Source organism: Lithobates pipiens, unplaced genomic scaffold, assembly GCF_037356315.1.
Source record: "Lithobates pipiens isolate NorthernLeopardFrog02 unplaced genomic scaffold, aLitPip1_a1.2 Scaffold_18, whole genome shotgun sequence".
Lineage (NCBI taxonomy): Eukaryota > Metazoa > Chordata > Amphibia > Anura > Ranidae > Lithobates > Lithobates pipiens.
In genome coordinates, this window is record NW_027507758.1 from 541,707,696 (window position 1) to 541,719,795 (window position 12,100).

The window sequence follows — 12,100 nt, forward strand, 5'->3', positions numbered from 1 at the left end:
AAGCTCCTGCTGCCTTTCTGGTGTGGCTTTAGGTACAGGCAGTATTTCTGAAAATACTGCTTTGGAGGTCCTTTTTTTCAACATAATCCCTATGTCCTTGAAATCATTTTGTAGACTGCTCCATCTTCCTCTAATTTGGTCATTTGTACCAATATGTACCAAGACAGCTGGGTCCTCTCCAGCCCCACGCAACAATCTTTCCATCCGATCTGCAATGTCCCGAACCCGAGCGCCTGGTAAACAACATACTGTTCGTAGTTGAGGGTCTTTGTGACAGATTGCCCTTTCTGTCCCTCTAATAATTGAGTCCCCTACCACCAGTATCTGCCTATTCTTTCTTGTAGCCTTGCCCCCATCTTTACTGGAGGAAATGTTCCCATGGTTCACCTGACATTTTGGTTGAGTCTCAATGTCGGGTACAGTCCCAATATGCACATGACACTCTTCTGGACTTTGCACACGAGCAACACGCTCTTCTGTAGTCTGAGCGGCGGCGGCGCACCCTTTTGGAGTCTGAGCGGCGGCTGCGCGCCCTTTTGGAGTCTGAGCGGCGCGCCCATTTGGAGTCTGAGCGTCAGTGGCGCGCCCTTTTGGAGTCTGAGCGGCGGCGGTGCGCCCATTTGGAGTCTGAGCGGCGGCGGCGCGCCCATTTGGAGTCTGAACGGCGGCGGCGCGCCCATTTGGAGTCTGAGCGGTGGCGGCGGCGCGCCCATTTGGAGTCTGAGCGGCGGCGGCGCGCCCTTTTGGAGTTTGAGCGGCGGCGGCACGCCCATTTGAAGTCTGAGCGGCGGCGGCGCGCCCATTTCGAGTCTGAGCGGCGGCGGCGCGCCCATTTGAAGTCTGGGCGGCGGCGGCGGCGCGCCCATTTCGAGTCTGAGCGGCGGCGGCGCGCCCATTTCGAGTCTGAGCGGCGGTGGTGCGCCCATTTCGAGTCTGAGCGGCAGTGGCGCGCCCATTTGGAGTCTGAGCGGCGGCGGCGCGCCCATTTGGAGTCTGAGCGGCGGCGGCGCGCCCATTTGGAGTCTGAGTGGCGGCGGCGCACCCATTTGGAGTCTGAGCGGCGGCGCGCCCATTTGGAGTCTGAGCGGCGGCGCGCCCATTTGGAGTCTGAGCGGCGGCGGCGCGCCCTTTTGAAGTCTGAGCGGCGGCGGCGCGCCCATTTGGAGTCTGAGCGGCGGCGGCGCGCCCATTTCGAGTCTGAGCAGCGGCGGCGTGCCCTCTTTTAGTCTGAGCGGCGGCGGCGCGCCCATTTCGAGTCTGAGCGGCGGCGGCGCGCCCATTTGAAGTCTGAGCGGCGGAGGCGCACCCTTTTGGAGTCTGAGCGGCGGCGACGCGCCCTTCTGGAGTCTGAGCGGCGGCGGCGCGCCCTTCTGGAATCTGGGCGGCGGCGGCGGCTCGCCCTTCTGGAATCTGAGCGGCAGCGGCTCGCCCTTCTGGAGTCTGAGCGGCGGCGGCACGCTCTTCTGTAGTCTGAGCGGCGGCGGCACGCTCTTCTGTAGTCTGAGAGGCGGCGGCGCTCTCTTCTGGAGTCTGAGAGGCGGCGGCGCTCCCTTTTGGAGTCTGAGCGGCGGCGGCGCGCCCTTCTGGAATCTGGGCGGCGGCGGCGGCTCGCCCTTCTGGAATCTGAGCGGCAGCGGCTCGCCCTTCTGGAGTCTGAGCGGCGGCGGCACGCTCTTCTGTAGTCTGAGCGGCGGCGGCACGCTCTTTTGTAGTCTGAGAGGCGGCGGCGCTCTCTTCTGTAGTCTGAGCGGCGGCGGCACGCTCTTCTGTAGTCTGAGCGGCGGCGGCACGCTCTTTTGTAGTCTGAGAGGCGGCGGCTCGCCCTTCTGGAGTCTGAGCGGCGGCGGCACGCTCTTCTGTAGTCTGAGCGGCGGCGGCACGCTCTTTTGTAGTCTGAGAGGCGGCGGCGCTCTCTTCTGGAGTCTGAGAGGCGGCGGCGCTCTCTTCTGGAGTCTGAGAGGCGGCGGCGCTCTCTTCTGGAGTCTGAGCGGCGGCGGCACGCTCTTTTGCAGTCTGAGCGGCGGCGGCGCGCTCTTCTGCAGTCTGAGCGGCGGCGGCGCGCTCTTCTGGAGTCTGAGCGGCGGCGGCGCGCTCTTCTGCAGTCTGAGCGGCGGCGGCGCGCTCTTCTGCAGTCTGAGCGGCGGCGGCGCGCTCTTCTGGAGTCTGAGCGGCGGTGGCACGCTCTTCTGTAGTCTGAGAGGCGGCGGCGCTCTCTTCTGGAGTCTGAGCGGCGGCAGCACGCTCTTCTGCAGTCTGAGCGGCGGCGGCGCGCTCTTCTGGAGCCTGAGCGGCGGCGGCGCTCTCTTCTGGAGTCTGAGCGGCGGCGGCACGCTCTTCTGGAGTCTGAGCGGCGGCGGCGCGCTCTTCTGCAGTCTGAATGTGGACGAAACTCTCTTCTGCAGTCTGAATGTCCCTTTCAATACTGCTCACTGTGGCAGGCCTGCCGTGTGAGCTGTGTCTGCAGTAGATCTCGCCTTCATCTGCAATAAAACCAGAGGAATTTGATTTAGCATCTTTACCTACATTTCATATATTTTTCTTTATACAACATCAAATTATGAAGAAAAAAATTCAAAGCTCCACTTCCAGGGAGAAATAGTAAACCCGACATGACAGTGACATAGGAAAAACTGCTATTGGCTTTTGTATAAAAATGCTGATTGCCTGGCAGTTATGCTGACCCACTAAAATTCCATGATTGGAAGTTTGGAAGCCAACAACAAGTATTTTTAGCAGTATAATAAAAAAGCATTTCCCAAACATAGGTAATTGCTGTGGGCACATTGTGTGGGCGGCTAAGCAATTACATGGTGTTGATCACGTGGTGGAGTGTCGGATCATTTTATCAACTGAATATCTATCATAGAGATACTACCCAATATTAATATCACAACTTATAGACTCTCTCTGTTTTTTCATATTTATTGTTTGCACATTGCTACTTACTGGGTGTGTAATATATATGTGTATTGTTTATGTTATCACATTACCTAGCGCCACTATTTACTTTTAACCTATGTTTGGTAGATGCTGTTTTATTATAGCATTTCTTTTAAAGTGGCTGCTCTATATGTATCAGGTTTGTCTTTGGCGCAGTGATAAGATCTTAGGTAGCGGCTCATTGTGATCTGGTTGTGTATTATTTTTAGCAGTATGATGTTGCACTTTCATAGTTAAATGAGTGGGCAGGTCACAAAGGAAATTGTGACAGGAAGTAGTGGTGCCACCTGCCTGGCTGTACATTGTGGCAGGGGTTTGTGAAACATCAGACCAGCTAAGCAGGGGCTTTGTTGAGTGGCAGTTTTGTCAAGAAAGTGTGTCATTATCAGCCCTGAGATCAGAACACCACAGCAGCAAATGGAACTCCCTACATCTGAAAGAAATCTGGAGACATAAAAGAAATACTTTCCCTGGCCCCATTAGTTCAGCGGGGAGGGGAGTGTGTGTTTGTGTGTTGGGGGGCACTGCAGAAAGGAGACAATTTCTTCACATTCAGGCTGAGAGCTCTGCTGTTTCTTATAATTGAGATAAAATCCCAGCCTCTTTTATATCAATCTACCGGATTCCTCTGGTGAATTTATATACAAGAGGCTGGGATTGAAGAATCGGCTCCGGTGAGGACAGCTGTGGATGTTTGGACAGGTAAGTGTCTCTATATTAAAAGTTAGCAGCTATAGTATTTGTAGCTGCTGACTTAAAAATGTTTTGGGGTAGACTGGAGCGCCTCTTTAAAGTCCCACACCTTGCAAAACCTTGGGATCAGTGGACATGCGTCCTACAAGTGTGTTTTTTTTATTTTCTTTAGCCATGACAATTTCAGTTCTCTTATATGGGTTCAATTAAAGTGCTTATAAAGGCAGAGGGATTTTATCTTGCTGCATTTCTAAAAAAATAAAAAATAAATGTATGCATGCATCTCCCCCCCCCAGCCCCCCGCCCCCCTAGGCTCTCTTGCTCCTCACTGGCTCAGTAAAAAAAAAGAAATAATAATAATAGGCCAAAAAAGCCAATGCTGTAAAAAAAACACACTATTGCAAATATGTTGAAAAACTCACTGCAAAGCTACTGCCATTTTTATAACATTATTATAACGTCCGGTGTGCATGAGGAAGCTTTACCATCACTGTAATGTATGGCATTGGTTTAACCACTTAAGCCCTGGACCAATTGTCAGCCTAAGGATCAGAGGTCTTTTTACAATTTTGCACTGCACTGCTTTAACTGGCAATTGCACGGTCATGCAATGTTGTACCCAAACAAAATTTGCGTCCTTTTCTTGCCACAAATAGAGCTTTCTTTTGATGGTATTTGATTGCCTCTGCGATTTTTATTTTTTACGATATAAATGGAAAAAGACTGAAAATTATGAAAGAAAAAAAGATATTTTCTACTTTTTGTTATAAGAAAAATCGAATAAACTCAATTTCAGTCATACATTTAGGCCAAAATGTATTCAGCCCCATGTCTTTAGTAAAAAAAAGTCATTAAGCGTATATTTATTGGTTTGTGCAAAAGTTATAGCGTCTACAAACTAGAGTACATTTTCTGGAATTTACACAGCTTTTAATTTATGACTGCCTATCTCATTTCTTGAGGTGCTAAAATGGCAGGGCAGTACAACCCCCCCCATGACCCCATTTTGGAAAGTTGAAACCCCAAGAAAATTGCTGAGGGGCATGTTGAGACCATTGAATATTTTTTTTTTTTTGTCCCAAGTGATTGAATAATGACACAAAAAAAAAAGTTTGCAAAAAGTTGTCACTAAATGATATATTGCTCACAATGCCATAGTTATATGTGGAATTTCACCCCAAAATATATTCTGCTGCTTCTCCTGAGTACGGGGATACCACATATGTGGGACTTTTTGGGAGCCTAGCCGCGTACGGGACCCTGAAAACCAATCACCGCCTTCAGGATTTCTAAGGGTGCAAATTTTTGATTTCACTCCTCACTACCTATCACAGTTTCGAAGGCCATAAAATGCCAAAATAGCTCAAAACCCCCCCAAATGACCCCATTTTGGAACGTAGACACCCCAAGCTATTTAATGAGAGGCATGTTGAGTCCATGAAATATTTTATATTTTGCCACAAGTTGCGGGAATATTACAAACTTTTTTTTGTGCACGAAGTTGTCACTAAATGATATATTGCTCACACATGCTATGGGCATAAGTGAAATTACACCCCAAAATAAATTCTGCTGGGGATACCACATGTGGGGGATACCACATGTGGGGGACTTTGTGGGAGCCTAGCCGTGTACCGTAAAACGCTACCAAAAAAAACTGTTAGCGATGGCAGGGATCAGGCCTGACTCTGCAAACGCTGCAGTTATGTGTTTAGTGTTTTGTAAGTGACAGTGATCAATCGATACTGCACTTGGGTGGGCTGGGCGGAGGGGCAAAACGCAGGTGCTAGCAGGTATCTGGGCTGGTCCCGCTAACAATGCTTTTTTTGTCGATTTGTGTGCCTATGTGTACCTACGTGTCAGTGTAGTGATTGGTGCACACTTACTATGTCCTCTCCTCGCAGTCCGGTCAAAAAGACCGCCCCGAGGAGAGTGAAATCGTAAACACAGGGAGGGGAAGCTTCTCATTCGCCAGGAGCGATGGAGAGGGGATGGCCAGAAACCAACGGCCATCCCCTCATCCTGGATCGCTCCTGAAGCGAAACGGACCGCTGCAGCCAGTGGGAGGGGGTCCGGTCGGACCCCCCACCCGCTGGAAGGCAGGCACGTACGGGTATGTGCTTGTGCCCATACATGCTATTCTGCCGACGTATAATTACATGCGGTGGTCCTAAAGTGGTTAATTATCTGCGTCTTGTAGAACGACTCCTATTGTAAATGAAAATACATTCTCCGCCTACAATGGCTTGCTACAGTTTCTGTGGAATATTTTTTTGACATTTTGGGAACTATGTATATGTGTTATGTAGGTAACAAGGGGTTAAACATGTATGTGGGGGTCTTCTCTTCCCATATTATAAATCTCTGCCATCTTGCTGGGTGGCATTGAGGTCATCAGTCCAGCCTGTAATAAGTAGCATGCAAGGCTTGTTCAAAAAAAAAAAGTCAGTTAGTAGGTGACAGTTGGAAAAAGAGGGGGGGGACTTGGCTCAGGGTAAACAGATGTAATATTAGCTGCTTTCTCCTCTTTAAAATAAATCCTCAGACTGGTGTTTACAAGACAAAAGACAGCAATGTCTATGGCCAGCCCTATACATGTGTACATAGGTTTAGTCTACTGAAAATTTTAAAAAGGGATTGAAGACTTTTCTTTTTAGCAAATGTTTTTGAATTAAGTTATTTGTCTGTTTTTTTATTGTAACTGTGTAGCACTTTGAGGTCTTTTGATGGAAAGTGCATTATAAATAACATTTATTATTATTATTATTATTATTATTATTATTATTATTATATGGGGGTGCCACTGTCATCAATGGGAGGAAAAAGAATCCAATGAAAGTATTTTGTATTTATCAATATCCATGAAACTTACCAGCCCTGCGTTTTTTGTCCCACTGTGGTCCATTGGCTTTACAGCCGGCATCAAAACATCCGATAACGGATCTGAAACAGCGACGTACAAATCGCACTGCCCTCCGCATTTTGGTGGGCTTCTTGAATAGGGGATCTGCAAGCTGTATATTGATCTCTCCTTCCATAGCTGGGCTTCCTTTGGTTGGTTTCTCAATATTGTTTTGAGAAACAATCTGTTTACTTGTAATTTGTCTCATTATGAAGAATAATAAGACACGCTTTAAGTCTGAGAAATTGCAATAAAACTGAATCGAATAAATCCAAATCCAATCAAACAGCAAGAGAAAGCTGGACAGAGATGTCTTCACTGTACAGCAAACAACTCACAACTGATGCCAGAGGAGCCCAGAGCAGCCTTATATTAGAGCAGGTGATGACATCATAGAGGTCGTTTTTTTTAACTGACGATTTTTCTTAACGGCTTTTGTTGCCATGGTTACCAAAGCTTCCTATACACAGTGATGGGCTGTGGGGGATGGGCTGTGAGGGAGAGCACAGACACACCAATAGAGGACTATGATTGGGCAGTATTAATGGTAGCAATATGATGGGGCAGTTTTGATAGGGCAGTTTTGATGGTGGCAATAGGAGGAGGCAATTTTGATGGGAAAAAGAGGGGGGGGGGGACTTGGCTCAGGGTAAACAGATCTAAAAATAGCTGCTTTCTCCTCTTTAAAATAAATTCTCAGACTGGTGTTTACAAGACAAAAGACAGCAATGTCTATGGCCAGCCCTATACATGTGTACATAGGTTTAGTCTACTGAAAATTTTAAAAAGGGATTGAAGACTTTTCATTTTAGCAAATGTTTTTGAATTAAGTTATTTGTCTGTTTTTTTATTGTAACTATGTAGCACTTTGAGGTCTTTTGATGGAAAGTGCATTATAAATAACATTTATTATTATTATTATTATTATTATTATTATATGGGGGTGCCACTGTCATCAATGGGAGGAAAAAGAACCCAATGAAAGTATTTTGTATTTATCAATATCCATGAAACTTACCAGCCCTGCGTTTTTTGTCCCAGCGTGGTCCATTGGCTTTACAGCCGGCATCAAAACATCCGATAACGGATCTGAAACAGCGACGTACAAATTGCACTGCCCTCCGCATTTTGGTGGGCTTCTTGAATAGGGGATCTGCAAGCTGTATATTGATCTCTCCTTCCATAGCTGGGCTTCCTTTGGTTGGTTTCTCAATATTGTTTTGAGAAACAATCTGTTTACTTGTAATTTGTCTCATTATGAAGAATAATAAGACACGCTTTAAGTCTGAGAAATTGCAATAAAACTGAATCGAATAAATCCAAATCCAATCAAACAGCAAGAGAAAGCTGGACAGAGATGTCTTCACTGTACAGCAAACAACTGACTTCTGATGCCAGAGGAGCCCAGAGCAGCCTTATATTAGAGCAGGTGATGACATCATAGAGGTTTTTTTTTCAACTGACGATTTTTCTTAACGGCTTTTGTTGCCATGGTTACCAACGCTTCCTATACACAGTGATGGGCTGTGGGGGAGAGCACAGACACACCAATAGAGGACTATGATGGGGCAGTATTAATGGTAGCAATATGATGGTGCAGTTTTGATGGTGGCAATAGGAGGAGGCAATTTTAATGGGGCAGTTTTTTTTATATGTATAGAGGACTGTGAAACTGGATTAAAGTTATTATTATAAAGCCCTCTATTTTAAGGCATAGTGATAGGTTGAGTGGTCAGAGTTGATATTGATTATGTATATGTCGACACACGAAAGAAAATAAAAAGAAAAAATCCTGTTTTTCTTCAACGGTGACTAAAAAAAGTCGAAGTGAGGGTGTAGTGTATCTTCTAGAATGTCCTTGCCACATTCAATACATGGGAAGAACAAAAAGAGAACTCTGGAAGAGATTAAGAGAGCATGTTGAAAATATTAAAAAGGGTTTTGATAAATATAACCCTCGAGACACTATGCGAAGTTTCATAAAAAAGACCCCTCATCTTTATTAATTTGTGGTATTCAAAAATACAAGCCCCATTGGAGAGGTGATAATAAAATTATTAGGATTAGCCAAGCTGAATCCTGATGGATTCATGAATTATGCACTTTAACAGCTTTTGGACATAACGTTGACTTTGATCTTAATTGTTTTATTTCTAATTATTAATTCAAGATTTTTGGGCATTTTATTAATATTAATGAATTTTTTATATTTTTCTATATCCACTTATATATATATAGATAGCATTGGGGTTAGATGTACTTCACTGATGAGGGGTTTTGTCCTCTCCCCCCTCCCCCTACTGCTTTTTTTTTTTTTTTTTCGGTATTAATTTCCCAATTGATTGGTCCAGTCAAAACCAACGTTATGGCCAGTTATGAGATAGTTAAAATATAGCTATGGTATAGTTGTACTTTTTATCATAATATTGCTATGTATTTGAATGACTAGATGAACACAGTTAGCATTGCCTGTATAAAATGATGTAGTATGGCATTTAACCACAAGATGGCAGTGTCTGTGGAGCGATATATTTAGAATGTTATTTTACACTTATTTATGTGGAGAAAGTTATAACAATTACTTTGTAATTTTAGTAATGTTATTAGTAGATGTGGAAGTAATTTGAATATGCTTTTTTTTTCAAGTTGTATCAGGAAGCTAGTAGTATTAAGGTATGGGGTGGTTGTTGTTTTGAGTTGCTATAGCCGCCCGCCCTATTTAAACTTCATCAACACCTGACTCCTTGACCCTTTGAAAAAGTCACGTGTCTGTGACGCAACGTGTCAGGGAGGAGCCAGGTGTCACGATCGTCACTTCCGGTCGCGGCTGAGACCGAAAGTTCCCTTTTTTACAAGCGCAAGATTCCGTTTTTTAATGTGAGTGGATATTTTACATTATTTTATTAAAGTTTACATTTCTACACATGAGAGTCCCCTTTCTTTCCCCCATGATCGTTGGTATTTTGGATTTTATTGTGAGGCTGAACGAATCATCTATAAGGAGCCAAATCAGCAATTTCCCCTACAAGTGTGTTGGACCCTGAGGGGTCTTGTATTGAGGTGAGAGGCTGGGGGAAACGGGGGGTGCTCTGGTGGAGCACTGAAGGTGGACTGTCTCTCTCTTTTTGTGAAGCATGTCTGCATCTGTGACAACACTGCATGACTATTAGATATACTGTCACATTTGGATATCGAGCTACTGAATAGCACTGGAACATTTGTTTGAACACTTGTATTTGCACATGGACTTTTTTATTTTTATGTTTTTCTTCTTCTTTTTTAGCCATTTTTGTATTGTGATTCAGTCACATATTGTTTGCGATATTTGCACATTTCATGTCATTTGGATGTATCACTTTTTATATATGTGATTTTGCACTTTTTAAATATTATACACTACTGTGTTTTGCACGTTTATAGATGCACAGTGTTTTTACATTTGCACATTTATGTACGTATTTATTACAGTTATTGATTTGTGTCACATAATAGGTGGTGTATTTTAAAAGGCAGCGCTACATACCTTTTTTTACATATATATATTTATATTTATTAACCACATGCCCTCTGGAATCTATGATTTACTCCCCTTCATGACCAGATCATGTTTTGCAATACGGCACTGCACTACTTATTTTAACTGACAATTGCGTGGTCATGCAACGCTGTATGCAAATAAAATGTATGTCTTTTTTTGCCACATAAATAGAGCTTTCTTTTGGTGGGATTTGATCAACTCTGCAGTTTTACATTTTTTTGCACTATATACAAAAAGAGACTAAATGAAGGAAAACAGCAGAGCTTCCTCTCATTTCAGAGCTTCCCCTTAAATCTAGAACAAGTGGACTTGCAGGGCACAGTATATTTGCCGTTAATAAATCAACCTCATTGTGTCTACAATAAAATTTCTGCCTGCTCTTATTTTTTTTTAAAGAGAAGTTCCAGCCTGTATAAATAAAAAAAAATGAAAAGTCAGGAACAGGGTTGCCATCCTCCTACAGTATTTTTTACTGACAAAACATGGAAAATTTACTGGCGGAGCACATTTTTTACTGGCATAAGAAATTACAGAACTCCTATTGAAAACTAAAACAGTGCATATTTGAACAGTATAAACATATATGAAAACACTGACAATACCTATACCAAAGTCATTTGTTTGATTTACACTTATAAAGTCAACACAGCATGAAAATATCAGCCCCTGATATATAGGCCTCTTTCACGCGACTGATACGCTCAAGTCCGCCTTTTTTCAGGTGGACCTGAACGGATGCTCCATAGAGGTCTATGGAGCGTCGGATGTCAGCGGTGACATGTCCGCTGACGTCCGACCCGCTCCGATCCGAAAAAGTCTGAGGATCGGATCGGGTGACGATGGACTCTGCGGTCCGTCCTCATCCGATCCCCTATAGGGGAGAGCGGTGCTCGGACAGGTCCGTCCCTGCACGGTGTGCAGAGACAAACCTGTCCTCTGCCTGCTCAGTGGGGATCGACAGAGCGATCCCCGCTGAGCAAGCGGATGTCCACGGGGCAGATCAGCGCGGATCCTTTCCGTGTGAAAGAGCCGTTACTGGTAGTTATAAAAAAATCACAGATTTTTACAAACTGTCAGTAAATTTACTGGCGTTTGACAACCCTAGTCAGGAGCTACAAATAGTGTAGCTCATGAATGTTAACCACTTAAGCCCCAGACCACTTTTTGCGATTCGACACTGCGTCTCTTTAACTGACAATTGTGCGGTCGTGCGACATGGCTCCCAAACAAAATTGACGTCCTTTTTTCCCCACAAATAGAGATTTCTTTTGGTGGTATTTGATCACCTCTGTGGTTTTTATTTTTTGCGCTATAAACAAAAAAAGAGCAACAATTTTGAAAAAAAAGCATTATATTTTACATTTTGTTATAATATAAAAAATATTTTTTTTCCTCAGTTTAGGCCAATATGTATTCTTCTACATATTTTTGATAAAGAAAATCACAATAAGCGTTAACTAATTGGTTTGCGCAAAAGTTATAGCGTTTACAAAATAGGGGACAGTTTTGTGGCATTTTTTTAAATAATTTTTTTTTTGTTTACTAGTAATGGCGGGGATCAGCGATTTTTATCGTGACTGTGACATTACAGCAGACACATTGGACATTTTTGACACCATTGTCATTTATACAGCAATCAGTGCTATACAAATGCACTGATTCCTGTCTAAATGACACTGACAGTGAAGGGGTTAATAGCTAGGTGGCAGTGTAGAGGTTAAGTGTGTCCTGGGGCGAGTTTCTAACTGTGGGGCGGTGTGGCTGTGTGTGACACGTCACTGATCACTCCTCCCGATCACTAGGCAGAACAGGTAGATGCTTGTTTACATTAGCATCTCCCAGTTCTTCCTTCCCGTGAGACTATCGCGGGTATCCCCGCGGTGATCGAGTCCACGGGACTTGTGATCCGACTCACGGAGGTCTCAGCCAGCATGCACGCGATGGCGGCATGCACATGATGGCGTGGCCCCAAATTTAAAGGGACGTACAGGTATGCCCATTTGCCCATCCATGCCATTCTGCCAAAG

At 44.5% G+C, this 12,100-nt stretch overlaps 1 protein-coding gene across 8 annotated transcripts in view; it reads left to right on the top strand.

Moving 5' to 3' along the window:
- The window catches only part of LOC143988917 (b(0,+)-type amino acid transporter 1-like), a 401,901-nt gene that overhangs the window by 237,838 nt on the left and 151,963 nt on the right, over nt 1-12,100 (top strand). The window contains exon 1 of one of the 8 annotated variants that reach the window (XM_077488842.1): nt 2,999-3,642. The exons of the other annotated variants lie outside the window; for them this stretch is intronic. The gene's annotated coding sequence lies outside the window, so the exon portion shown is untranslated. Of the gene's footprint in view, nt 1-2,998; nt 3,643-12,100 lie in introns of those variants that run through there. 8 annotated transcript variants of the gene reach the window in all.